At 45.1% G+C, this 13,365-nt stretch overlaps 1 long non-coding RNA gene across 2 annotated transcripts; it reads right to left on the reverse strand.

The window, feature by feature from the left end:
* Nucleotides 1–924: 924 nt before the first annotated feature.
* LOC123181735 (uncharacterized) lies at nt 925–4,780 on the reverse strand. Of its 2 annotated transcripts, XR_006491872.1 has the most exons (7): nt 4,103–4,780; nt 3,962–4,021; nt 3,121–3,213; nt 2,905–2,981; nt 2,695–2,773; nt 2,249–2,614; nt 925–1,214 (listed from the first exon to the last, which is right to left on the reverse strand). It is a non-coding gene; the product is annotated as an uncharacterized lncRNA (long non-coding RNA). The 2 variants fall into 2 exon arrangements; XR_006491871.1 differs by lacking the exon at nt 925–1,214 and having other exon boundaries at nt 1,225–2,614.
* Between the last annotated feature and the right edge of the window lie 8,585 nt (nt 4,781–13,365).

Consider the following 13,365-nt stretch of genomic DNA (forward strand, 5'->3'; position numbering starts at 1 on the left):
TGAGACGAGGGGAATGGCGAGGGAGAGGATGGCGGAAAGGCATCGTCGCGCCAACTGTTTTTGTCGTCTTGCAGTTGGGTACGGTCGACGAAGACTCCATCGGCTCACTCTGCCACGGCACCCTCACAAACGAAACCGTGTAGATGCTCGATCCTTTAATCTATGGTGGATGATCTATCTTGGATCGATACTCCCACCACTGCTGCCTCACTATCGGATTCGATGAATCTATTTGCTCCATGGCCCAGAGGAGCAGCTCTATGTACTCCCGCGCGCCGAGTATCACTGCCTTTTCGCTCTGTTCCAGATATTTGGCCATCGCTCTCGCCGTCGCCGCTAATTGCTCCGGGTTGTCAAACCAAGACTATATCTCCAACATCCTGGCTAGCTTCACAGGGTCATCATCTAGGATTCTCACATATTTGTTGTACTCCTCCATCGATCTACTTCTCCAAATCACCTTCACTCGCCGGCGGTGGTTTTTGAATGGAAGTGGAGCGGTGGTGGTTTTGGATTGGAACAGGAGAGGAGCGGCGGTGGTTTTGAAATTGAAGATGAGAGGAGCAGCGATGGTTTTGGATTGGAACATGAGAGGAGCGGCGGTGGTCTTGGAAGTATTTTTTTGTTTGTCAAAGTTTGACCACGTACTGTATTTGACAAGCAAAATGTGAATGCATGTCATCAAAAATTATATAGTTGGATTCATATCTGAATGTACTTTCCAATTATATCAATTTTGCAACGTATAACATATACTAGTGGCTGGGGCGCGCCCTGGCACGCCTCCTCTGCGTGACTGGGCGTACTAATCTTGTTGTATCATTTGTTAATGTCTTTGTGCAGTCCAAATGAGCGCCAATTTCTTAAAAAGGAATACACTTAACAGAACTGCAATATTAGAGTGTTCAGCCATAAAACATAGCAAGCAGAGCAAGCTAGCGGGTCTATATCAACTGAAGCACATGAGACACGTTCAGCAGTTGAAATCAAAGATGAACATCTTCCAAAAGGTGGGTGATCTTCAAAAGAGATGAAGAGTCTGTCGGATCATCAGAACGCAGGCATATCAAGTCTTAGAGAGAGACTAAACACGACACATGGATCATATGTATAGCCGGTAGCTGCGGTGTACGGTGGTGCGTCTAGAGATAATGCACAGTGAGAGAGGCGGCTTGCACTTTAAATGAAGGCGCAGGTGTCACCTAACAAATCACCTGTGAGGGTAAGCTTACATCAACATTTATGAAGCAACAAAACTTTGAAGTATATTTGGGGTTTCACTTCTAATTTAGAAAAAAACTAATCCCATGATGCTTTGTTTATAATATTTGTAAGAGATCAAAGCTTGGAACTGGATCATATGATCAACATGATAGGTCCATTCTATTTCATTGTTCTCCCAATATTTGCTCGCTTACTGACAAAAAAAAATCTAGATAAGAAATTGTATGTGCTAGCAAGTGTTGCTTTCTGTCAGTTGAGGTGCAGTTCTAGCTACACACCACATAATGAATTTGAGTTATTAATGGCAAAGAACCTACAAATAAGCTACACGAAGTCAATGGTTAGCCCCAGATCAATTACACAGGCTAAAACTTTCAACCGAGAGCCATTGTAATTAAAATGAACTTGTTTTTTTGGGTCTACAGAACTTGAAGAAACTGACCACACAATATAGGAGAAGGCATCTACAAGGAATGGCTCTATCTACAGGTGAATCAAGCAGTGAGCTACATGCAGAAATAACAAAGTCTTATATAGCTTCAAATTTGGGGCTGGAGCATATTAACTATGGCGGACCACTTTAGAAATAATTCTCCATTCCTATCTATATGACCTACTCAGTTTAAGGAAAAGAGCATTGAGATTAGAACAATATTAGTTCTATGTAAATATAAAAATCTAGCAAAGTCCTTGGTGGTTTGTACATGTTATTAAATGGTGCCATGGCATGTGGGTTCAAGGTACACATAATTTATAAATGGTTATAATAATAAGATTCTAATCTTGACACTAATTTGTAAATGCTTGTACATGGTAGCACAACAGATTAGAATGAGGCCTCTTATTATTGAAGGTAGGTGTGAGACAGATCTGATTTTCTCTTTATATTACATCATTCCTTGCAGTTTGAGGGAAATGTATGTCTCCAGTAAAGCAAATTAAGCATATACTACTAAGAAACTAAGAGTCCATGGTGGCATTCAGAATAATAAGAAAAATATAATGAAGAACAAAACTTACTAACCTGAAAGCAGCCACATATGGTAAAATTGTTCCATATCGAATGCTGAAAAAAATCATCTTATTAGCTATGGAAGTTCAACAATTGTTAATATAGTTCATTTTAGTAATGTAATGCCCAGAAAAAAAACACCAGCACTGTCCAAACCCATCATTTCACCTTCTCATTTTCAATGTTAAAAGCATGGACTGCACAAACTGCTGTCTAAATCCAGCTCTCATTGCAAAAGAAAATTAAGAAGAACATGGAGATAGGAGAAGATGTAACCAGTGCATGGTCCATCTCAACCCTCGATGGAGAACCACCAAGCATACTTGAACAACCAAGAAACAACTGAAGCAGAAGCTCGAGGTAGGAATCACTCAAAATCTGCAGCATATGTGATATTAAATGTGTATATCCACGAGGAAATAAGCACCGGCAACAAAAGAGGAATTAATTGAGAGTACCTTGCTTTCATGATTTTCAGTTTTAACACCATTCGTTGATTGAACCATGAAACATTGACCAAAACTTGCTCGACTGCGCCTACAAGCACAACACACACGCCGCACAACACAAGGGGAATCACCAAATTAGCGGTCAACAATCCATCTCACTACAATATATGCATCAAATCAAATCCAATCGGTGCAACGAAAGATTCAGAACCCACTCACCATGTCATCGCCATCAAACCTTTGAGAACCATTTGTAGAATCTTGCGGTGTTGTCGGTTGGCTCACCATCCTCACTCCTATAACAGCGACAACGATAACCATTAACAATTTATAACTATTTTGAATTAGACAAAACGGGTTGGCAGCCCCCAGATTTAGGAGTGCACGTTTAATTAGCGATCATCTCAAACAAAGAAATATTCATGGCTTCCTTACTTGTGCTAGAGTTGCAGATGGAAGTTGATGGTCCTTACATTGCCAGGAAGAACAAGGCGATGATGTTAGCAAGTTAAGTGCAGCTCTAGAACCCTGTGCATGAAATGTATCATGTATCAAACCATCAATTAACTGCCAAAAAACATAAATGTACCATGTGAAGATATAATAACTCCACGAGCGAACTCAATGAGTGTGAACTAACAGAGTGTGGATCACCACAGTTTCTGCAGTCAACAACCTTCAGGACAGAGAGAAAATAGTTTCACATATTCTCAGATGGTCAGCATCAGACAAACATAGGAGATTATACAGATAATTGCATTACAAAATACTCTATAAAGAAGTAAATCACAATATGCTTGCAAGTAATTTTTCTGTAACAGTCATGCCCCTATTTGATTTTTGATGACTAAAGATATGTAAAATGTATGACACAGAAAATAGAGAAATCATGTTGATGAATAAATTTATAGAGTATATAAACACAGTTACTAAAACCCATCAAAATAGTATTGTGTCAAGTTGACCTGAGAAGGTGGTTAAATAGACTAGCATGTCTGTGTACCATTTCTCGTTTCTAATTCTAGCACAAGTCAATTCGTCATGATACAATGGATACACACACACACACATAGTGTGCTCTACCTAGTCTCAGTCATCCAAAACTGAACCAAAATGTGATGCACACATACAGTTTGCTCTAGTTTCTGCCATGGCATCTAAGACAGGAGTTTAACCAAAAGGAGATGTGTACAAACTGAAACAAAGTATAACCAAAATGTACAAACTGTAGTTGATGTTCAGATATGGGAGTAGATGGGGGATAGGGGAAGCTCACCATGTTGGTGTTGCGTGGAAGGTAAAGAGGGATGTTGGTCTACTCCTCTGGCCACTCTACCTGCAGATACGAGACGAGACGAGACGTGGTCATTGAGAGAAGAGATGGCAGATGAGAGGAGATAAGATCATGTCAACGAACAGATCAAACACACGAGTGGCCGCCTGGATCCAGATCTGTCCTCTTCCTCTGTCCACCGCCTCATCCCCACGCGGCCACGCCATCTCCTTCCTCGATCCTCACACACACAAAGAGAAAATGGATTTCATTGTGGGCTGCTCCTCCCATGGCCACTCTCCGCCTGTTGGACATCATCTTGTTCTCGCACCCCGGCCTCGAGCGGTCTGGTTTCGTCGCGATCGGCTCGTCCATGCTGTGCACGCTCAGCCTCGACGGGAGGGGAGGGGGCAGTGTCGACGGCGAAGTCAGGGAAGGAGGGCATCGCGGGGAAGTGCCAGCCCACGCGATCCTTCGCCAGTGGGTGGTTCCCGGCGCCACCCTCTTTCGGCGAGGCCACCCTGCATCTCCTCGTGTTCACCATCTCCCACAGCGGTGGCGCGGCGCGTCGAGCAGCTGGCCGCCGCGAGGAGGCCGCTGCACGGACCCAACGCTGCAGCTCCTCTTCGTCTTGTTCGGCCACTGCAACCGCGGCGAGGAGATCCGCGACCGACGATGAGAGAAGCAGAGGAGGGAGGCCGGTGGCATGGGGAAGAGGAGGGGCTCGGAGTAGGTGCGGCGGCGCGAGGAGAATTGAGGGAGAGGAGAGGAGGCGGCGGCGTCAAAGGTGAGAAGGGGCTGGTGCGGAGACCCTGGGCTAGGTCTGGCCCAATTGCGTCGCTTCAGTAGCGTCCGCCCCTTTTTACCTTTTCGTTTTTTCTCTCTCTTGCTAGCACAGTAAAAATGACGAGGTGGAACGCGCGAGGAGACGCCATTCACGCGATCCTTATTGTGTTGTATTTACTCCCTTCGTTCTATATCAGTTGTCGCTCAAACGGATGTATCTAGCACTGAATATGTCTAGATACATCCGTTTCAGCGACAACTAATATGAAACGGAGGGAGTATTTATTAAAATCATGGTCAGAATATGACCCAGGATACATACAGGGGAGATTAGTTAATATGGGGCTTCTTAATTGAAGGGTAAATTAACTTTTTTTATCCAGTCACAGCGTGCCGCCCCTCTCGTCCAATCCTAAATCGCAGCCGCACGCTCCTCTCCCTCGTCTCCATTGCAAAACCACCCCCTTTCCTCTCCATTTATCCATTCCAAAACAACCATCTTGCCTCTCCATCTTCTCCATTGCAAAACCACCGTCTTGCCTCTCCCTCTTCTCCATTGCCAGACCATCGTCTCTCCTCTCATCTTCCAAAGCCAGCACCGCACCACTCAGAAGCACATCGATGCAGAGGATGCAGAAGCGAATCGTGGAGATCATCGTCGGCGATCAGGCGAAGTTAGCCAGGTTGAAGGAGATCCTTACTTGGTTCGAGAAGGAGTGGGAGATTGCGGGGACGGTGAGGGCATGTGGGAATGTATGAGAAAGAGCAAGACGGAGGCGATGAGGGCGGCGATGTACTCCCCGGCGGCAGTCACGCCGCAGTACTTTGAGTTCGTCGAGTATCTCCTCCGGGTGATGGAGCAGACAGATTCGCCCAAGAGAAAAGTCAGGCAGAGGTGGTGGGCATACAGATCGAGGGTCGAGCATCCCGAGGATGACGAATCGATCAAGTACGGTGTACCGTTCGTGAGGGTGCAGCGCAAGCCGGAGCCAGCAGAGTATTCATTCTCCCACCGCAAGAGGAGGTTGGTTGGCGCGACGTCGCTTCCCCGCCATTCTCCACGGTTCTGTCGCCACTCGCCTCGTCTCAACGACCGCGGTAAGGTTTAAGAAAAGCTTTGCACTAGACCTAGTCTTCCATCTGCTCATGCTTACAATCAGTGTGCCGACTAATGGGTAAGTACTGGGTATAACTCTGAGTACTACGCCAATCACCCTAAAAGAGCTCTCGAACTAAAACAAAGTTGTGAAAATGTCTACAAATAAAGATAAATCGATTGATTCTTCTTTCAGAAAAGAGTACTCCCTAGAAAAGTGCCAATATAAGCTACTGCTATTTGATTAGAGGATTTGCTGCAACACTGAAACAAGTAAAGTGTCCCCTAAAAAATAAGTGCAAGCCAAACACCGGCAGATTAAAATATTCTCCAGTGGGTCGGCAAGAAATTGAGGAACCATCCAAGCATTTGTGCTTTTCCAAGCCACATTTATGTTAGATATTGGCACCTAGCACTCTGCATATATGATGGTTCCATCCGTAAATTTGTGCAGTTTCACCAAAATGTAGCTGAATAACTCTGTTTGCATAGATAATGAAAAAGTGTGATTACATTATAGTGGCTCTAGTTGATGATACATACACTAGTAAATAAAAGAAACTTCATTTTCTTAATGGGAAAAGATTGCGGTATAATACATTTAATAAAAAATACACCTTCTGCAAGTGTTGAACATAGGTGTACATCGATAGTACAAGGAGGGGCCTTGGGACATTCCAACCTCTATTTTTGTGTAGTTGAACAAAAATTAAGCACCCCAGTTTGCAGAAACACTTAAACATTAACAATGGGACTACTTGATGAAATATATACTAACAAAGAGAAGCACTTTCTTTATCTACATTGGAAATGAAATGATAGAGAGGACAGTAGCTCTATTTTAACTGTATTATTATTTCATTTTATCAGTGGCACTAGGGTCGAGCAGGTGGCAAGTGAGGCATACCGTGCTTCGCAAGGATGGAGGCCGGTGGTGCTTAGACAGGGATGCTGAAGCTGGCTCTTTCAGTCCCTATCCTCCCCCCAGAAGTTTCTGTGGTAGCTTTTGGGTTGTAATCAAACTTGGTCAAGCTGGGGCTGCGTCCCCCTACCTGCATAGCTTATACGATAGTACTTTAATGGTGCCATTGCTTCATTTTACCAGCAACATTACGTTAACATCTGCTAAAGAGTTGGTATTTGGGCACGGGGGAGTAGGCGGACCAGGACAGCTGCATTTCTAACGAAAATAAGCAACTTATCTTAATGGGAAATTTAGCACGACATGAAAAACAGTGCCATTGATTCATATTACCGGAGGCATTACATTAAAAACACATTGGTTTAACGTGTCCTTACTTTAATAGTGGGACTGCTACATTTTGCCAGTGGCATTACATAAGAGGGGCTCGGGGCAACAAACATCCAAACAGGATATCTGGGTTGGTCCCATTTTTGTTCGGTATAGCCACCTTTTATTGTGTGAGGCTAGCAAATCTAGTGCTGGACCTACTCTGTTGACTTGTCCCCCAGTCCCCACTTCCTTTCCTTTTTCAACAAATAGATCGGTTTATATCGAGTTTGTAATGCGTTTCTCTTTATTTCCCTATTAGACCAAGAGACCAGTTGGATAGCCAGTCTCCGCTACTTTTCGCCCCCATTATTTCCTCTTTCGACCAAGTCCTAGATTCACGTAACAAATCTTCCCCACCCCCACCCCCTTTCTTCCCTGTTTGAACCAAGTAGTACTAGATTCAACTGCATGAAGTAGTACTACTAGAATCGACTACACGAAAGTAGTTTTACCTCTTAATAGTAAAAATTTAGGTGGCTTTCGAACAACCGATCGATCCTATCTACGAGGGGGCCTGAGAAGTAGTAAAAGATACAAATGTAGCGACATGAGGAGCTGGGGCAGTAGAGCAAGGCCGGTTTCAAAGGAAGTTATACTTGAGGGTAGCCGAGATGTCGCTAGGTGGGCGGCGGGAGGCCGGATCTGCCCACACTAGGACAGCAAGGAAGAAGGGTCGGCAAGGCACACTGATCGGGACGCGCCGGTAGTGGGTCAGAGGCGTCGCCAAGGACGGCCGCATGAACGTTGCATCTTCTCACCTTCCCCGACGGAGGGGATCCGGCCAGATCTGTGACCAGTGACGAGCAGAGAGAGAGTGTGGCCACCGCTGTCATGTTTAGATCTGGAGAGGACGAGAGTGTGAAGACAGCAACACTAGCAAGCAAGCGCGGAGGCTCCTGCCTAAGTAGTGGAGTAGTTTTCTTTTTTCTTCCAGAGCCGACTTGACCTCGTCAATGACTGTCGAGGAGTCTTCATGCACGTGCCCCAGAGGCGCAGTTGTCGTCATTTTGATCTGAAGCACCGGATTAACATATAACACGAAAAAATGCCACATGACAAGAAACCATAACCTCTCTTCTATTAACTCAGGCGACTTGCAGGGACAGGGAAGTGTGCGTGTGCCTATGGACGGTTCTCAATTGCGGTCCCACATGTGTGTGCAAACGCAATATGACGTGACTTCCATTCGGTGAGCGGCATGCCAGACCAACCGACCGTCTGGGGTGCGACGCGAACGCGATATGCATGTTGTATACATTTGTACCACCGTTTTCTTCTAGCTTTGCTCCATGGTGCAATCCATGGATACAAAATTATATTTAAAAGTCGAGGGCGGGGCTTTTCCCGCACGGTTGGCGGGGCAGTTCCGCCTAGTCGGTTCGATAGAGAGGCGAGAAGATGAGGGAGTAGACTGCTGCAAACATAGAGTTGTGTGATTTGACAGCTCGTTACTGCTGGACAGGTGGGGCCCTGTGATTTGACTTTCCATTATCATTATTACTGCGACGCTACGACCGGGGTGACTCTCCCGATTCCTGACCACCTCCATGGTATACAGGTGCCAAGTACTACCTTCGTCCTGGTTTATTGGTCCCCATTGTATTTTATGTCAAATTTTGACTATAGATTGAACTAACAAAACGTTCATGCATGTTACCAAAAATTATATCATTGAAAACTATGTTCAAATATGAATCCAACGATATAATTTTTGTTGACATGCATTAACATTTTGTTAGCTAAATCTTTGGTCAAAATTTGGCACAAACTACAAAGGTGACCTATAAGGCTGGTCGTAATGGGAGTATCATCAGCGGTATCATGCATGCCAACTAGACTTTTTAGATGATGTGGCACACAATTAAATGAGGAAAGAGAGGATGTGGTATCATATCATGATACAGTATCATATTAAATGTTGTACTACTTTTGTGTCATGCATGCCAATTAATAAGACAATCTAAGATACTAACTTTATGCATGATACTAGTATATGATACTCCCCATTACGACTAGCCTAAACTAGGATGGAGGTAGTACTCTACAGTAATGGGCTTATAGCCCGCTTACATGGCACTTTTGCTTATATGTCGAGGAGGGAAAAAATGGTGGGAGTGGGCTCTTGTGCAACACCCTAGCTACTTACTCCTTGGCAAATGCAATAAATACTACGAAGAAAGAGATAGAGAGAAGTAAAAAATACTCTTATAGCCATCCATATAGCTAACCTTGTTGTATGAGTGACTATAAGTGATGACTATGTATGACATGCCAACATCAGATAGCCTAACGCACCTGGACGGAGGAAGTAGTTTCATGCATGTGAAGTAGGCAAAAAATGCTTATTTATAGCCGTCTGAAATCTCCAAAGGCACGACTGCGTGAGCGAGGCGACGGTCGTGGTAGGCGCGACCATGATACGGGCTGCCGACAACCCTTGGATCTAAGATCAAACGGTCGCATGCTAAGTTGCTGAAAATTTGCAGAATGACCCTCCAGGATAGGATATTCACCCATAGGTCTAGAATCACACCATGCAATCGTTCGATCTGAGATCCAAGGGCTCTCGGAAGCCCGTTTCATGGGAGCATGGAAAACTTCATATCACCTGTAATTTTCCCCACGCTTGACGTGCGAACACGCAGATGCTATACTGTCAGGCCTACAAGGAGGGTCTAGTAGACATGACACCTAATTGGGCCCCCATAGTACTGTGCATGAATCCATTTATCCACCGGGTAAGCCACTACCCTGCCGTTCGCATGCCCCACTCAGCATTTTTACAATCGGAAAACCGCTAGTAGTTCGCTCCTACTCGTCCCGACCGTCCTTTAACATTACGGCAGTTCGCTACTAGTCGTCCGTCCTTTCACATTACATCAGTTCCACTAATCCTAACCCTCCTCCAAAATCCATGGCGTCCCAAATCTCCATGATCGGCGGTGATTACAAGGTTAGAACCATCACCAGTGATGAGTTCGATGTCATCTACACCCGTTCTTCCGCGACGGTGAAAGGATGCCTTTCTTGCTTCAAACACATGTTCGAAAAGTCAGATGGTGATGAGTGGGTCGCTGGTCTAGATGTTGAGTACACCACAGTCCTGGGAAAAGAGAAGAATCTAAAGTAGGGAGAGAAGAAGATGCCCGCCGTGATCCAGTTTTGCGTGCATAACTTGTGCTTGGTCTACCACATATGCCATGCCGATGTTAAGTGCGAGGATTTTTAAGAACTTCCTCGTGGACGACAGAGTCAAATTCGTTATTGTAGACTTTCATAACGACGAGGAAGTCCTGGGTCGGATAGGCCTCATTGTAGGCCAGCCCTTCGACCTCCAGAAGAATAGGCTGGTGTCCTCCCGTCAGCCTTCATTGCTGACCCTGGCAGGAACCATGGTTGATACTTCGTATGGCAAACTAACAAAACCTCACCACAAGTTTCATCTTGCATGGGAGTGGAATTTAATAGATAAAGAACACATCCAGTACGCTGCAATGGATGCCTACCTTTGTTTCAATATCTACAAGGGTTGGATGAAGAGCGAGAGCCTAGTGTGCGGTTCAAGCAAAGAAGTATCATCCAAGAGGAAGAGGGACAAGGACGAAGTCGAGGACGTGGACAAGGAGTCCGAGTAAGGTGACAGTGTCGTTGCTCATGGTGTTTCTAATGCAGTGTCTACCGGACTAGTTGCTTAGTTTAATTTCAGGGTGCTTAGTTTTATTTCAGGGGTGTGTTGTGCTGAGCCCCCAGCAGAACTATGTTATGTTCTTTCTCATTACTTTAACTCTTCAGTACGTACATACTTGTATTTCTTACAGTTCATCTTGTAGTTGGTAGTACTACCACTCGTTCCTTCACATTATATACGTACAATATATGATATGGCCAACATCATATAGCCAGCAGTTGGCTATACTATTAACCACGCTCTAAGCATTCCACATACGCAAAACACTTAAATATGATATGTAACTAAAAACAAAACTTAAATGAGAGAAGTTTACCCAAAGCATGAAGGAGTTTAGTTGTCAAAGAATTAAATAGGTATGCTAATTTCTTTAATAGACTTTAGCACCCCATCTAAGCACGTACTAGCTTTTTAAATAATACTATATGCATAATTTGGCGACGAGCGCTCTCTATATGTACCACCTTTTTTCTTTAATTTCATCTTGTTAGTTTTGCTCCATGGCGCAATCCGTCAATACTACTACTGTACAAAAGTACATTTAAAAGGCTAGAGGGCGGGGCAGTCTCGCTTGGTCGGTTTCACGAGAGGCGAGGGCCTTTGTGATTTGACTGCTCATTACTGCTGGAAGGTGGAGCCTTGTGATTTGACTGCTCATATAAATGTTGCCGAGGACCTGAGGAGGAGAAAAAAACCGTGTGGTACACTCAAGTTTTCTAGTGGAGTACTAGTACGACGGAGGAGCGCGAAACACGGCAGCCCGGTGTGATATGGCGATAAAAATGATCTAATTTGCTAGTCATCGATCCCACGGCGCTGCTCATTGTTAGCATTGTTCTATTCGTGCCTAGCAGAGAACGTGACACATGCGATGAAACACCCAAAGCAAAAGAAGAAACACAGGAGAAAAACAAGAAGGAAAATTAACCCGCCAAAAAGAAGGAAGACGCAGACACAAGTCTGGGGCACTGCTCTCTAATTGACGAAGAGTTAACCGTGGAGTCTGAACTGCTTCTTCACCGCCTCCACGACCTTCATCTCCTCACTCATCTCCTCCGCCATCTTCTTCATTCTGTCCATAATGCGGGATCTCTCGAGGTGAGCGTTCATCATCTCTTCCACGGCCGCATTACATACCTTGATAGTAGCCGGGTGCTCGATATGGAGCTTCGCCAACTCCTCCTTCTGTTCCATGATGAGGGCGTGCAACATCTTCACCGAGGAACTGCTCTTCTCATGCAGCTTCTTCCAGCCGGCGTTCTCCTCCTTCAGCAGGTCGAGCTCGTGGCGGAACTTCGCCTTGTCCTCCTGAATTTGCAGGATTTCACCGGTCGCCTTCTTACCCGAGGCAATGCTCTCCTTCAGCAGCATCACTAAGCCGGCGGTCAACTCCTCCTACTTATTGAGCTCAGCGGGCATGTCATCGAGGCTCTCCTTCAGCGGCTCTACCAAGCCATCGATCAACTCCTTCTGCTTATTGAGCTGATCGGGCATGTCGTCGAAGGATAACGACTCCAGCACCGCCAGCTCGACATGTTCGCCTCCGTGGCTAGGGCGCTCCAGGAGCCCTCGCCTGCCCGTGAGAGATATTTCGAGGTCTCTGCGAGGCGGCGAGCTCTCTTTTTTTTCGCGGCCTTGGTCGTTGCTCCCTTGTTACGAGTAGTTTTCGGCCTAGAGCTCTGCACACCGGCCATGGCAAGGACGGACGAACAAGAAAGACTTATGAGGAAGAAGGTAGAGTAATTTTCGGCTAGGTAGTTCCCCTTTTTATAACCTACTAGCACTAGTACTAAAACCTGCATAGTGGGAACACGTTCAGGTTTGATAGGTGTGAACAGGTTTGCACTTGATTATAGCATGGTAGTAGTACTCCCTTCGTCTAGGTGTACAAATAATCTCAAAACACTTAGGCGCGGTGCATTAACTCATACCTCGTTTCTAGTTTCTTGACATATCAACCAATAAGAGATGTGGGCGCACATGCTTTCAATGACTTAAGACTACCAAACAGGACATGCAGTGGTTAGTTCATTACATGCAATGCTATTAATTAGCAAATAAACATTAAGTTCTTTTTTTCCTCCGCCTTGGTCGTGGAGCACAACTAAGATGACTTATACACCTAGACGGAGGAAGTACTACTACTTTGGAATGTGATGGGAACAAGCTAAAGATTTATTGATGGTTTTGGTTTTGAAGCCCGAAACGGCTCCCGAAGAGTTTCATTGAACACAAATTTCAAGTACTGCTCAAATGCGGTTGCACATGTCAGTGATGTACCTGGTCCTACATGTCAGACCAAGCCGATGCGTGTCCCTTCGGTGAGACGCGGGTCCGACCGACCGTATGTTGGTGCGACCGACTGTCAAGTATTACGCGATGGAGACTTGTGGCTATCGGGTGATTGTCAGGACCAAGCATTCAAAAACTCGTGATAAATCAATTACCATCTTTTTCCAAACGACCAAGTATTTTCACAGAAATACAATACATATAGATGGAGTGATTGTCACGGTTGCAAACCACCATGGCACAACAAGTTC

The sequence above is a fragment of the Triticum aestivum genome, chromosome 1D, assembly GCF_018294505.1.
Source record: "Triticum aestivum cultivar Chinese Spring chromosome 1D, IWGSC CS RefSeq v2.1, whole genome shotgun sequence".
In the NCBI taxonomy this organism is placed as follows: domain Eukaryota; kingdom Viridiplantae; phylum Streptophyta; class Magnoliopsida; order Poales; family Poaceae; genus Triticum; species Triticum aestivum.